This window comes from Heterodontus francisci, chromosome 24 (genome assembly GCF_036365525.1).
Source record: "Heterodontus francisci isolate sHetFra1 chromosome 24, sHetFra1.hap1, whole genome shotgun sequence".
Classification (NCBI taxonomy): domain Eukaryota; kingdom Metazoa; phylum Chordata; class Chondrichthyes; order Heterodontiformes; family Heterodontidae; genus Heterodontus; species Heterodontus francisci.
Window position 1 is genome coordinate 68,680,731 of NC_090394.1, and position 14,713 is coordinate 68,695,443.

Consider the following 14,713-nt stretch of genomic DNA (forward strand, 5'->3'; position numbering starts at 1 on the left):
TGACACTGGACCCACAATCCGAGAGTTGTGCCTCCCTTGTCTTCCTTGTGCTCAGCTGGCCCCCATTATGTTTGTCAGCCTTGCCCTCTCTTCATGCCCACATGAAACCAGGAGGGTGACAAGCACCTGTAGTGCCCGAGTGCTTACTGCCCACTCTACCCGCAACCTGCCCTGACCCGATGGCACTGTGTGCCAATGGCCAGTTCCCCCTCTGTGCCATCCACCCTTTCACAGGACCCACCAAATCTCTGGGCGGCCATGACTGTCTCCTCGCTGTGTGTCCGCCTCCATTCACCCGATCTGCCCCAGACCCAGTATGCAGCCGTGCGCCCCCAAAAATCCAAATATGCCCCTTAATAAGCTCTCAATGAGCTCTTTAACGATGCTAATTGGCACGTTAATGGATCAGGCAGGAATTTGGGGCCACCTTCCCCCGGCCTGGTAAAACTTGCCAGAGCTGGGAACGGGGTCAAGAAAGTGGCACGCCGGCCAGTGTCGGTATTTTCGTTCCCGCTCCCTGCAGAACCTGAAAATTCAGCCCCATTATTCTGATAAACTATGCTACCTGATTACTTTTACTCACCGTCTTCCTGAAGTAAACTTTAGTTTCTGCTTTCCTGTAACAATGAAGCAGTATCAGGAATGTCTTTAGTAGTAATTTCTGGACACTTTACTTTACCATTCATGTTTCACTGATTTGATTTCTCAGTTGTTACCGTTGTTGTCTCAATCTTCATTTCTCTTTTCGTAATTTGGACAAGCGTGATTGTGATGTAAAATACAACTTGAAGATTTACTGAAGCAATGTAGAGCAGATTCACTACAGATGAATTACAGATGATCCAGGATTAGGAAATATCATTAATGCATGTATTTGCAGAACTATTGCTCTATATTACATAAACAACAAACTGGAATGACATTTCTGCCATATTAACTATTTTGCTATGCTGTCATATACACTAGTAACTTAGAGCTTGAAATTCTCTTGCTCTACAAGTCTGTTTCTAAAAGAAGAGGAAAACAAATTTGCATTAATATAAGCAAAACCTCAGGATGCCTCTAAGTGCTATACAAGGTCCCAAAACAGCAAAAGGTAAATGACCAGGTAATCTCTCTTTTCTGATATAATAGATGATGAAAGGTCACAGACCTGAAACATTAACTCTGTTTCTCTCTCCACAGATGCTGCCAGACCTGCTGAGTATTTCCAACACTTTTTGTTTTTATTTCAGATTTCCAGCATCAACAGTATTTTGCTTTTATTTTAATCTCTCTTTTTTACTGTTTTTGTTTGAGGGATAAATGTTGGTCAGGAAACCAGAGAACTAAAAACTGAAAATGCTGGAAATACTCAGCAGGTCAGGCAGCATCTGTGGAGAGAGAAACAGAGTTAACATTACAGATCTGTGACCTTTCATCAGAATGAGGAGAATGACTCTGCTTGTTTTCAAAATAGTACCAAGTAATTTTTCTTGTCCATCTGAGAAGGCAGACGAGGCCTCCATTTAAAATTTCATCCAAAAGGCAGCAACTCCAGCACTCGCTCAGTACTGCACGAAGTTGTCTGTCTAGATTATGCACTCAGCTCTCTGGAGTAGGGCTTGAACTCGTAAGCTTTTGACTCAGAGGCAAGAGTGCTACCCACTGAGCCAAGACTGGATTAATACAGTTATTTGGTCCCAATTTCTTTTTGGCCAAAAGATGGTTGGATATAAATTGGTTCACCTTAACCTTTACTTCCCTGGCTTCCCGCTCCTATACTCCATTTTGGAGATGGGCGCAACGTGTCTTTGTTTTTTAAATGGTATTTCATTGGCAGTAAACAGTCATTCATTTTTTTATTTGTTCATGGGATGTGGGTGTCGCTGGCAAAGCCAGCATTTATTGCCAATGCCCTATTGCCCTTGAGAAGGTGGTGGTGAGCCATCTTCTTGAACCGCTGTAGTCCATGTGGTGAAGGTACACCCATAGTGCTGCGAGATTGGGAGCTCCAGGATTTTGACCCAGCAACAGTGAAGGAGCAGTGATTATAGTTCCAAGTCAGGATGGTGTGTGGCTTGGACTGGAACTTGCAGGTGGCCGTGTTCCCATGTACCTGCTGCTCTTGTAGGTGGTAAAGGTAGCTGATTTGGAAGGTGCTGTTGAAAGAGCCTCGGCAAGTTGCTGCAGTGCATCTTGTAGATTGTACGCACAGCAGCCACAGTGTAAGGGTAGTGGAGGAAGTGAATGCTTGGACAGAAGAGCTGAATTCCAGAGGTGAGGTGAGAGTGACTGCCCTTGACATCAAGACAGCATTTGACCAAGTGTGGCATCAAGGAGACCTGGCAAAATTGAAGTTAATGGGAATCGGGAAAAACTCTCCACTGGTTGGAATCATACCTAGCACAAAAGACAATGATTGTGACTGTTGGAAGCCAATCATCTCAGCCCCAGGACATTGCTGCAGGAGTTCCTCAGGGTCCTAAACCCAACCATCTTCAGCTGCTTCAACAATGATATTCTCTCCATCATAAGGTCAGAAGTGGGAATGTTCACTGATGATTGCACAGTGTACAGTAACCATCCGCATTCAGATACTGAAGCAGTCTATGCCCGCATGCAGTAAGACCCAGACAATATTCAGGCTTGGACTGATAAATAGCAAGTGACATTCGCGCCACACAAGTGCTAGGCAATGACCATCTCCAACAAGAGAGAATCTAACCATCTCCCCTTGACAGTCAATGGCATTACCGTCACTGAATCCCCCACCATCGGCATCCTGGGGGGTTACCATTGACCAGCAACCTAACTAGACCAGCCATCCAAATACTGTGGCTACAAGATCAGGTCTGACTGGGGATTCTATGGTGAGTTACTCACCACCTGACTCCCAAAAGCATGTCCATCATCGACATGGCACAAGTCAGGAATAGGATGGAATACTCTCCGCTTGCCTGGATGAGTGCAGCTCCAACAATACTCAAGAAGCTTGACACCATCCAGGACAAAGCAGCCTACTTGACTGACACCCCGTCCACCTTCTTCAACATTCACTCCCACCACCACTTGTGCACTGCAGCAACTCACCAAAGCTCATTCGACAGCACCTTCCAAACCCGTGACTTCTACCACCTAGAAAGACAAGAGCAGCAGATGCATGGTAACACCACCTCCAAGCCACAAACCATCCTGACTTGGAACTATTTTATTTTATTTAGAGATACAACACTGAAACAGGCCCTTCAGCCCACCGAGTCTGTGCCGACCAACAACCACCCATTTATACTAACCCTACAGTAATCCCATATTCCCTAACACCTACCTACACTAGGGGCAATTTACAACGGCCAATTTACCTATCACCTGCAAGTCTTTGGCTGTGGGAGGAAACCGGAGCACCTGGCGAAAACCCACACGGTCACAGGGAGAACTTGCAAACTCCACACGGGCAGTACCCAGAATCGAACCCAGGTCCCTGGAGCTGTGAGGCTGCGGTGCTAACCACTGCGCCACTGTGCCATTCCTTCATTTTCACTGGGTCAAAATCCTGGAACTTGCTTCCTAACAGCACTGTGGGTGCACCTACCCCACATGGACTGCAGCAGTTCAAAAAAGCAGCTCACCACCACCTTCTCTAGAGCAATCAGGGGTGGGCAATAAATGTTGGCCTTGCCAGCAACGCTCGCATCCCATGAAATAATTTTTTTTTAAAAGGTGGTGAATGGGGTGCCAATCAAGTGTTTGAGTGTTGTTGGAGCTGCACTCATCCAGGCAAGTAGGGAGCATTCGAACACACTCCTGACTTGTGCCTTGTAGATGGTAGACAAGCAATTAAAGGCCAATTTTTTTCAGACGTGCAAAAGCGCAGATTCTAAATATTGACCTGGTTGCTTCCTAATTGCAGCAAAGTCAGTCTTTGATACTTCCTAATTAGGAAATATTGCTGCCAATTAGGCAACTTATCAGTGGCTACCACAACCTGGTGGCACCATACCAAATTACGTTGTCCATCAGGTTCCATTTTTAATAAAAAAAGAAAATAAGAGGAAGAAAGTCAATAAGTGGATCAATGGGGCAATAAAGTGTTAAAAAGATTTCTGAAAAATTGTATTTCTGTGTGTAATATAGTTCAAGATTAATATGGTCGAATTAAATCTACCACTTGTGTCTCAGTACTTTAGTACTGCTATATTAAATGCATCTTCATGTCACAGTGAATGAGCTGAAAACAAACCATTCAGACCAGGGACTGAAGTTCCGACCCACCTGTCAGCAGTCTAAGGGTTATTCAATAGGATTAATCTTGCAGAAAAAAAAATTGAGTCACTAAGAAATCCCTTCATTACAACATGATCATTGAAAGCAGAGTAGATCAACCTCTGTAATGTTATGCAGTTAAACTTTTCTTTCCTGGAACTAGTTGTAATAATAACAATCTCCATTTGTCTGGAGTTCCCTCAATAAAAAACAGTGCTCATTCTTTGATTAAATGGCCTCCACAGTTAATCAGCACAGGACCAGTTTATTGTGTTGCACACTTCTGACAAAGGATATTTAGTGCTTAATTATGGCTTCTGTCATTGTCATTCCCTTCACTGAGTTATGAACAAATCCTAGAATCAGTATCTTAGCAATAGCTCGTAAATATTTTGCTGACCCGCTGCATTCATAAGAGATGTCTTAATAAATACAACATTACTCTTGTCCAGCCTCAGGAACTGTAATGACAGAACTTAGATACAGTTTCTCCAGCGATTTTTCTGATTGACGATCCCACAAATGATTTATGCTACCAACTAGCTCAGTCCCACTTTAAGGTGGCATTGGATCTGTTTTGCTTTGACTGCACACACATACTAGTTTTTTTCCTGCTTTTTTAGCCTGCTATTTAGCTCAATAATCTTACATTTGCAATAAGGTAAGCTTTGCAATACGACTACTCCCGATGCAGAACATCACTCAACAGTAGTGTGGATCGGCAAATCAGTCACAAAGATCAGTGTGCTCAATTTGTGGCAACGCCTTTTTTCCAATTTTTTTCCCCCAAAAATATACTTTATTCATAAAAATCTGTTTAAAAAAATACATTACAAAACAGTTCAAAAAAGCACCAAGTTGACATTCCAAAAAGTGCAAAGGAAATCAGTTTTCTTCAATACAGGAGTGAGTTACCTCACAACCCTTCCATTCCATTTTACATACAATGTACATTTTACAACAAACCCATATTTGGTGCATACAGCCCGAGGGGTTTTCCATGGGTCCAGCTGCTCAGTTCACTATGGCGGGAGGACCTTACACAGTGGTCTTTCCCCATTGAGACTTAGCAGCGGCTACCCCAAGCTTTAGTGCGTCCCTCAGCACGTAGTCCTGGACTTTGGAATGTGTCAGTCTGCAACACTTGGTCGTGGACAACTCTTTGCGCTGGAAGACCAGCAAGTTTCGGGCAGACCAAAGAGCATCTTTCACTGAATCGATGGTCCTCCAGCAGCAGTTGATGTTTATCTCGGTGTGCATCCCTGGGAACAGCCCATAGAGCACAGACTCCTGTTTTACAGAGCTGCTTGGGATGAACCTTGACAAAAACCACTGCATCTCTTTCCACACCTGCTTTGCAAAGACACATTCTAGAAGGAGGTAGGCGACTGTCTCTTCCCCACCACAGCCACCTCGAGGGCAGCATGCGGAGTGGGTGAGACTCTGGGCTTGCAGGAAGGATTTGATGGTGAGGGCCCTTCTCACCACCAGCCAAGCTATGTCTTGGTGCTTGTTTGAAAGTTCTGGTGATGATGCATTCTGCCAAGTGACTTTGCCGGTCTGCTCGGGGAGCCATCCGACAGGATGCACCATCTCCTTTTCCCGTAGGGCCTTGAGGACATTCCTTGCAGACCACTGCCTGATGGATTGTGGTCAAAGGTGTTTTTCCGCAGAAACTTTCCCATGAAGGATAGGTGGTACAGCACGGTCCAACTGGATGGAGCGTTCCACGGCAATGTGACGAGACCCATCCTTCACAACACCGGGGACAGATAGAACCTCAGCACGTAGTGACACTTGGAGTTTGCGTACTGGGGTTCTACACACAGCTTGATGCAGCCGCACACAAAGGTGGATGAGGGCGATGTTGGGTACATTTTTCCCACCCTTATCCAGAGGTTTGAACAAAGTGTCCCTCAGGACCCGGTCCATTTTGCATCTCCAGATAAAGCGGAAAAGGGTTTGGGTGACCGCCATGGCACAGGAGTGGGGTATGGGCCAGACCTACGCCACGTACAGCAACAACGTGAGCACCTTGCACCTGATGACCAGGTTCTTACCCATAATGGAGAGAGATCGCTGCCCCCACGTGCTCAGTTTATGGTGTACCCTGGCTTCTTGCTCCTCCCAGGTTTTGGCGCACGCCCCGGCCCTTCCGAACCATATCCCCAGCACTTTCAGATAGTCTGACCTGACGGTGAAGAGGACAAAGGATTGGTAGGCCCAGTTTATTTTATTTATTTATTTATTTTTTATTTATAGAACATGGCCTCAATCTTGCCATGGTTAACTTTGGCTCCCTGGGCCAGTTCGAACTGGTTGCAGATGCTCATCAGTCTGCGAACGGACAGCGGATCCGAGCAGAAGACGGCGACGTTGTCCATGTATAGGGAGGCTTTGACCTGAGTGCCTCTGCTGCCTGGGATTGTCGCCCCTCTTATGCCCGCATCTTTCCTAATGGACTCAGCAAAAGGTTCAATACAGCAAACAAACAAGACAGGGGAGAGAGGACAGCCCTGTCTGACTCCAGATTGGATTGGGAAACTTTATGATTCCCACCCATTGATTGAGACTGCGCTACTGATGTTTGTGTAGAGCAGTTTGACCCAATTATGGATTCCCTCTCCAAACCCCATTTTGGAAAGCATGGCCATCATGTAGGTGTGTGATATCCTGTCAAAAGCCTTCTCCTGGTCCAAGCTGATGAGGCAGGTGTCCACCCTCCTGTCCCTGTACATAGGCGATCGTATCACTGAGTCAAAGAACAAAGAACAAAGAAAATTACAGCACAGGAACAGGCCCTTCGGCCCTCCAAGCCTACGCCGATCCAAATCCTCTATCTAAACCTGTCGCCTATTTTCTAAGGTTCTGTATCTCTTTACTTCCTGCCCATTCATGTATCTGTCTAGATACATCTTAAAAGACGCTATCATGCCCGCGTCTACCACCTCCGCTGGCAAAGCGTTCCATGCACCCACCACCCTCTGCGTAAAGAAATTTCCACGCATATCCCCCTTAAACTTTTCCCCTTTCACTTTGAACTCGTGTCCCCTTGTAATTGAATCCCCCACTCTGGGAAAAAGCTTCTTGCTATCCACTCTGTCTATACCTCTCATGATTTTGTACACCTCAATCAGGTCCCCCCTCAACCTCCGTCTTTCTAATGAAAATAATCCTAATCTACTCAACCTCTCTTCATAGCTAGCGCCCTCCATACCAGGCAACATCCTGGTGAATCTCCTCTGCACCCTCTCCAAAGCATCCACATCCTTTTGGTAATGTGGCGACCAGAACTGCACGCAGTATTCCAAATGTGGCCGAACCAAAGTCCTATACAACTGTAACATGACCTGCCAACTCTTGTACTCAATACCCCGTCCGATGAAGGAAAGCATGCCGTATGCCTTCTTGACCACTCTATTTACCTGCATTGCCACCTTCAGGGAACAATGGACCTGAACACCCAAATCTCTCTGTACATCAATTTTCCCCAGGACTTTTCCATTTACTGTATAGTTCACTCTTGAATTGGATCTTCCAAAATGCATCACCTCGCATTTGCCCTGATTGAACTCCATCTGCCATTTCTCTGCCCAACTCTCCAGTCTATCTATATTCTGCTGTATTCTCTGACAGTCCCCTTCAGTATCTGCTACTCCACCAATCTTAGTGTCGTCTGCAAACTTGCTAATCAGACCACCTATACTTTCCTCCAAATCATTTATGTATATCACAAACAACAGTGGTCCCAGCACGGATCCCTGTGGAACACCACTGGTCACACGTCTCCATTTTGAGAAACTCCCTTCCACTGCTACTCTCTGTCTCCTGTTGCCCAGCCAGTTCTTTATCCATCTAGCTAGTACACCTTGGACCCCATGCGCCTTCACTTTTTCCATCAGCCTACCATGGGGAACCTTATCAAACGCCTTACTGAAGTCCATGTATATGACATCTACAGCCCTTCCCTCATCAATCAACTTTGTCACTTCCTCAAAGAATTCTATTAAGTTGGTAAGACATGACCTTCCCTGCACAAAACCATGTTGCCTATCACTGATAAGCCCATTTTCTTCCAGATGGGAATAGGTCCTATCCCTCAGTATCTTCTCCAGCAGCTTCCCTACCACTGACGTCAGGCTCACCGGTCTATAATTACCTGGATTATCCCTGCTACCCTTCTTAAACAAGGGGACAACATTAGCAATTCTCCAGTCCTCCGGGACCTCACCCGTGTTTAAGGATGTTGCAAAGATATCTGTTAAGGCCCCAACTATTTCCTCTCTCGCTTCCCACAGTAACCTGGGATAGATTCCATCCGGACCTGGGGACTTGTCCACTTTAATGCCTTTTAGAATACCCAACACTTCCTCCCTCCTTATGCCGACTTGACCTAGAGTAATCAAACATCTGTCCCTAACCTCAACATCCGTCATGTCCCTCTCCTCGGTGAATACCGATGCAAAGTACTCGTTTAGAATCTCACCCATTTTCTCTGACTCCACGCATAACTTTCCTCCTTTGTCCTTGAATGGGCCAATCCTTTCTCTAGTTACCCTCTTGCTCCTTATATATGAATAAAAGGCTTTGGGATTTTCCTTAACCCTGTTTGCTAAAGATATTTCATGACCCCTTTTAGCCCTCTTAATTCCTCGTTTCAGATTGTGCCTACAATCCCGATATTCTTTCAAAGCTTCAAAGAGTCGCGTGAGACTATCAAAGATCTTCCTGCCGGGTACAGTACAGGTCTGGTCAGGGTGAATCACCAACTCCAGAGCAGACTTGACCCGACTGGCGATGACTTTGGACAGAATCTTGTATTCGACATTAAGCAGTGAGATGGGCCGCCAATTTCTGATTTCCGCACTCTCCCGCTTGTAGATGAGGGTGATGATGCCTTTCCTCATGGATTCTGACATGCTACCGGCCAGAAGCATACTCTGGTATATTTCCAGCGTGTCTGGGCCGATCCAGTCCCATAGAGCCGAATACTACTCAACCAGTAAGCCTTCGCTTCCAGGGGTTTTACTCGTCTCGAAGAACCTGACAGCATTTGTCAGCTCATCCAGAGTTAGTGGTTTGTCCAGTCTCTCCCGCATACTGTCATCTAAGACCTCCGTGATAGATGACGGGAAGGACTGGGAGGCCGTGCTGTCCGTGGGCTTCATGTCGTACAGCCCGGCATAAAAGGATTCGCTGATCCTTAGTATGTCGGATTTTTTCCAATGTGGAAATTAAAATGAATCACCAGAAATTCCCGAGTGTAATGATCTTGTACTCTGACCTCCCACCCTGATTCTTTGATCCACATTTATGTCAAGCAGGACATCTTACCTGGATTGGAATCTCACACAACATATTGTTTGCTTTTTAAGACTTGAATAAAAATCTTTAATGCAGAAATTCTAAGCTATAGTAACTTTCACCAAGCCTGCCTTTATCTACCTGGTCTAGCATTTTTCTCGTTTTCAAAATTTACCCTGGTGGATTTTTATTTCATGGAGACTTTGATCATATCATTAGAATTATTAGAATTAGAATATTACAGCGCAGTACAGGCCCTTCGGCCCTCGATGTTGCGCCGATCATCTGACCTACACTATTCCATTTACATCCATATGTCTATCCAATGACCACTTAAATGCCCTTAAAGTTGGCGAGTCTACTACTGTTGCAGGCAGGGCGTTCCACGCCCCTACTACTCTCTGCGTAAAGAAACTACCTCTGACATCTGTCCTATATCTTTCACCCCTCAACTTAAAGCTATGTCCCCTCGTGTTTGCCATCATCATCCGAGGAAAAAGACTCTCACTATCCACCCTATCTAACCCTCTGATTATCTTGTATGTCTCTATTAAGTCACCTCTCCTCCTCCTTCTCTCTAACGAAAACAACCCCAAGTCCCTCAGCCTTTCCTCGTAAGACCTTCCTTCCATACCAGGCAACATCCTAGTAAATCTCCTCTGCACCCTTTCCAAAGCTTCGACATCCTTCCTATAATGCGGTGACCAGAACTGCACGCAATACTCAAGGTGCGGCCTCAGCAGAGTTTTGTACAGCTGCATCATGACCTCGTGGCTCCGAAACTCGATCCCCCTACTAATAAAAGCTAACACACCATATGCCTTCTTAACAGCCCTATTAACCTGGGTAGCAACTTTCAGGGATTTATGTACCTGGATACCAAGATCTCTCTGCTCATCTACACTACCAAGAATCTTCCCATTAGCCCAGTACTCTGCATTGCTGTTACTCCTTCCAAAGTGAATCACCTCACACTTCTCCGCATTAAACTCCATTTGCCATCTCTCAGCCCAGCTCTGCAGCCTATCTATGTCCCTCTGTACCCTACAACACCCTTCGACACTATCCACAACTCCACCGACCTTTGTGTCATCCGCAAATTTACTAACCCACCCTTCTACACCCTCATCCAGGTCGTTTATAAAAATGACAAACAGCAGTGGCCCCAAAACAGAACCTTGCGGTACACCACTAGTAACTAAACTCCAGGATGAACATTTGCCATCAACCACCACCCTCTGTCTTCTTTCAGCTAGCCAATTTCTGATCCAAAGCTCTAAATCACCTTCAACCCCATACTTCCGTATTTTCTGCAATAGCCTACCGTGGGGAACCTTATCAAACGCCTTACTGAAATCCATATACACCACATCCACGGCTTTACCCTCATCCACCTGTTTGGTCACCTTCTCGAAAAACTCAATAAAGTTTGTGAGGCACGACCTACCTTTCACAAAACCGTGCTGACTATCGCAAATGAACTTATTCTTTTCAAGATGATTATTAATCCTGTCTCTTATAACCTTTTCCAACATTTTACCCACAACCGAAGTAAGGCTCACAGGCCGTATCTGCCCCACTTCATTTTGTTGACGGTATGTGGACATTGCTGACGAGGCCCCATTTTTGTTGCCCATCCCGAGTTGCCCTGAGAACATGGTGGTGGGCCTGCTCCTTGATCAACAAAAACAACTTATATTTATATAATGCCTTTAACATAAAAGTTTCAAGGAGCTTCATAGGTGTATTATAAAACAAAGTATGACACTGAGCCACAGATGGAGATATTAGGTCAAATGACCAAAAGCTTGGTAAAGAGGTAGGTTTTAAGGAGTGTCTTAAAGGGAGGAAAGTGAGGTGGAGAGGTGTAGGGAGGGTAGTCCAGAGCTTGGGGCCTAGGTAACCGAAGGCACGACTGCCAATGGTGGATTAAAATCAGGGATGCACAAGAGGCCAGAATTAGTGGAGCGCAGATATCTTAGAGGGTTGTGGAGCTGGAGGAGATTACAGAGATAGGGAGGGGGCAAGGCCATGGGGGGATTTGGAAACAAGGATGAGAATTTTAAAGCAAGATGTTGCTTGACCGAGAGCTGATGTAGGTCAGCAAGCACAGGGGTGAGTTAAGACGTGGGCAGCAAAGTTTGGATGACCTCAAGTGTACAGCGAATAGAATGTGGGAGACCAGCCAGGAGTTGTAATGGTCAAGTCTAGAGGTAATGAAGACATGAATGAGGGTCTCAGCAGCAGGTGAACTGAGACAGGGACAGGCGATGTTACAGTAGTGGAAATTGGTGGTCTTGGCGATGGCACGACTGTGAGGTCAGAAGCTCATCTCTGGATCAAATGTGACAGCAAGGTTGCGAACAAACTGGCTTAATCTCTGACTGTTGCCAGGGAGAGGGATGGAGTCAGTAGCTAGGGAACGGATTTTGGAGCAGTACTTGTGGTGATGGTGCTCCTCCCCTGGTGATAGATAGGGAATTTATTCTGCACGACAAAACTTTTGCCTCTTCAATATTTTTCCCTCTGTTTGCCCCCAAAGATGGTGATGATGTGTAGTAGGACTAAAGATGAATTCACACTACAAATGTTTGATCAGTTTCACTTTTAGACCAATATTAAACTTGAAGGGTGCAAACGCACCCTTCAAGTCCTGGGGGCTTGTATTACTTGATTCCCTGGTCTTCAGTGCTTGTGTTAGTCAAAGTTCCCAATATCAAGATCACCAGATGAAGGAGCATCTGCCGAAAAAGAAACACAAATTGGAGCATTAGAAATGTAAAATGTTTTAAGCAAATACAGGGGCAGGGACAAGGTGGGAGGGGAGGAAAGGACACAAGGAAAGATCTGTGATAGAACAGAAGGCAGAAGAGATTAAAAAGGGATGCTAGTGCAAGGCAAAAGGGGATGGTAATGGGACAAGTAAAGAAACAAAAGATGGGTATCGGGAGGAGATGTAAATGGCAACGGCAGAATCATCAACAGCTACTGAATGGAAAAAATGGGAGCAATGTTTTTGATCTGAAATTGTTGAACAAATGTTGAGTCCAGAAGGGTAGAAAGTACCTAATCAAAAGTTGAGGTGCTGTTCCTTGAGTTTGCATTGAGCTTCCTTGAAACAGTGTAGGAGGCTGAGGACAAAGAGGTTGGAGAGGGCCAGAGAATTAAAATAACAAGTGACTGGAAATTCAGGGTTAGGCTTGCAGAGTGACCAGAGGTGTTCCGCAAAGCAGTCACTCAATCGGCATTTGGCGCCCAGTACTTGAATATTTCCTGCCTGTGTAATACTGATCCTTGCATCTGGATCAAATATTGAGGATCTTAATATTGTTTTCTAATTGCTGTATGGAAGACATGTCTACGTTGGTCATCAGGGCTGCTTTTTGGTGAATGCCATCTTATTAAGCTGAAAGCAACAAAGCCATATTTGGCCTCAGTTTACAGAAAAAGCAGGGTGGGGTGGAATGTTAATTCCTCCTGCCCAGCAGAATCCTGCCATGGGGGTGGGGGACAGTTAAAATGTTGTGGGAGACTTGCTTGCTAGCTTCCTGCTAATGGCAATGTCCAATTGCAGGCAAACTAGGGTACTCGCCTAAAACCAGTGGGATTTTAATTCATTCATGGGATGTGGGCGACGCTGGCCAGGCCAGCATTTATTGCCCATTCCTAATTGCCCTTGAGAAGGTGGTGGTGAGCTGCCTTCTTGAACTGCTGCAGTCCATTTGGGGTAGGTATACCCACAGTGCTGTTAGGAAGGGAGTTCCAGGATTTTGACCCAGCGACAGTGAAGGAACGGCGATATAGTTCCAAGTCAGAATGGTGTGTGACTTGGAGGGGAACTTGCAGGTGGTGGTGTTACCATGTATTTGCTCCCCTTGTCCTTCTAGTTGGTAGAGGTCGCGGGTTTGGAAGGTGCTGTCAAAGGAGCCTTGGTGCATTGCTGCAGTGCATCTTGTAGATGGTAGATAGATATTGTCAATCCTTTTTTAAATATGCAAACATATCCCAATAACATTATCAGGAACGGATTGGTATTTTCACACTGGCCAGAGCAGGGAAGTGACAGCTTTCCAACAGGGTGAAGCTGGAAGGAGAACAATCAATGGGAGAAAAGGTCCTTTCAGAAAATGAATTGCATTTTCTTAAGCTCTATAAGGGAATTGTATGCCTGCCCTCCCCAGTCACCTCCTTCTTCCCGAACTGCTGACTGTGCTATAACTCCATCTTTCCATCTCCAAACGTACCTTGGGGCCCCGCCAGTGACCCCTGAGACACCCAATTTTAATGTCCAGATGGCAGACTTCCTGGTCATTTTGGTCAGGAAGTTAGCCAGCGGCACGTTAATGAGCTCTGGCCATTAAAATCAGTTGGGCCTCCCACTGCCAGATTGGCTAGATGCCCGCCAGGCTATTTTCTCATCCGGGAGTTAAAATTCCCCCTATCCTGTCACCTTTGCAATTTAAGATGTGTTTATAGCTCCCTTATAAATATAAAGCAGTCAGCAGATTAATCACAGATTCACTTAATGCTATTAATATTTAATATTTCGAAGACCCTTGAGTATTGAAGATCTAAAATCCAAGATTTTTATGTAAACTATACAAAATATTTTCTTTGATAAACCATTGAGTTCAGCAAGGAACATAATGCATTTTTTTTTAACTGTCAACATTTTAGGACAATATGATCCTCATCCAATCCCAAGTGACAGATTTATACTTAAATTGAAAATTATTCCTTTGTTTAACGTCCAATATGAAACGCAATTACCTTTTATCATATTTGCTGTTTGTCCAATAGTGAATTTTCAATCTCTTTTGCCAACGGAGAAAAATATTTTGGGATCTTTTCCCAGAGAGAGATTTGTTTAATCGTGTGCTGTCTGACCAATGTTGAGAGCTCTTAAAAATGAAGCTAATTTAAATGCAGCACAAACGATATGGAGAAAGCAAGGGAAAATGGCATTAAAATGTCTAGCTCCATTTGAAGTGTAAGCACTGGCATAGGCCAGAGGAGCTAAATGGTCTTCTGCTGTGTTTTTATTTCTTTGATTCTGTGATTTTGCATCATATGTCAAGCAGCTGTAATTCCTCTTTTTAAAAAAAAAATAAGGACACAGAATTAAATCATCTCACAGCACAGAAGGAGGCTATACAGCCCGTTGTGC

At 45.0% G+C, this 14,713-nt stretch overlaps 1 protein-coding gene across 7 annotated transcripts in view; it reads left to right on the forward strand.

Moving 5' to 3' along the window:
* The window catches only part of cacna1ha (calcium channel, voltage-dependent, T type, alpha 1H subunit a), a 538,349-nt gene that overhangs the window by 504,634 nt on the left and 19,002 nt on the right, over window positions 1-14,713 (forward strand). The window lies entirely within an intron of this gene.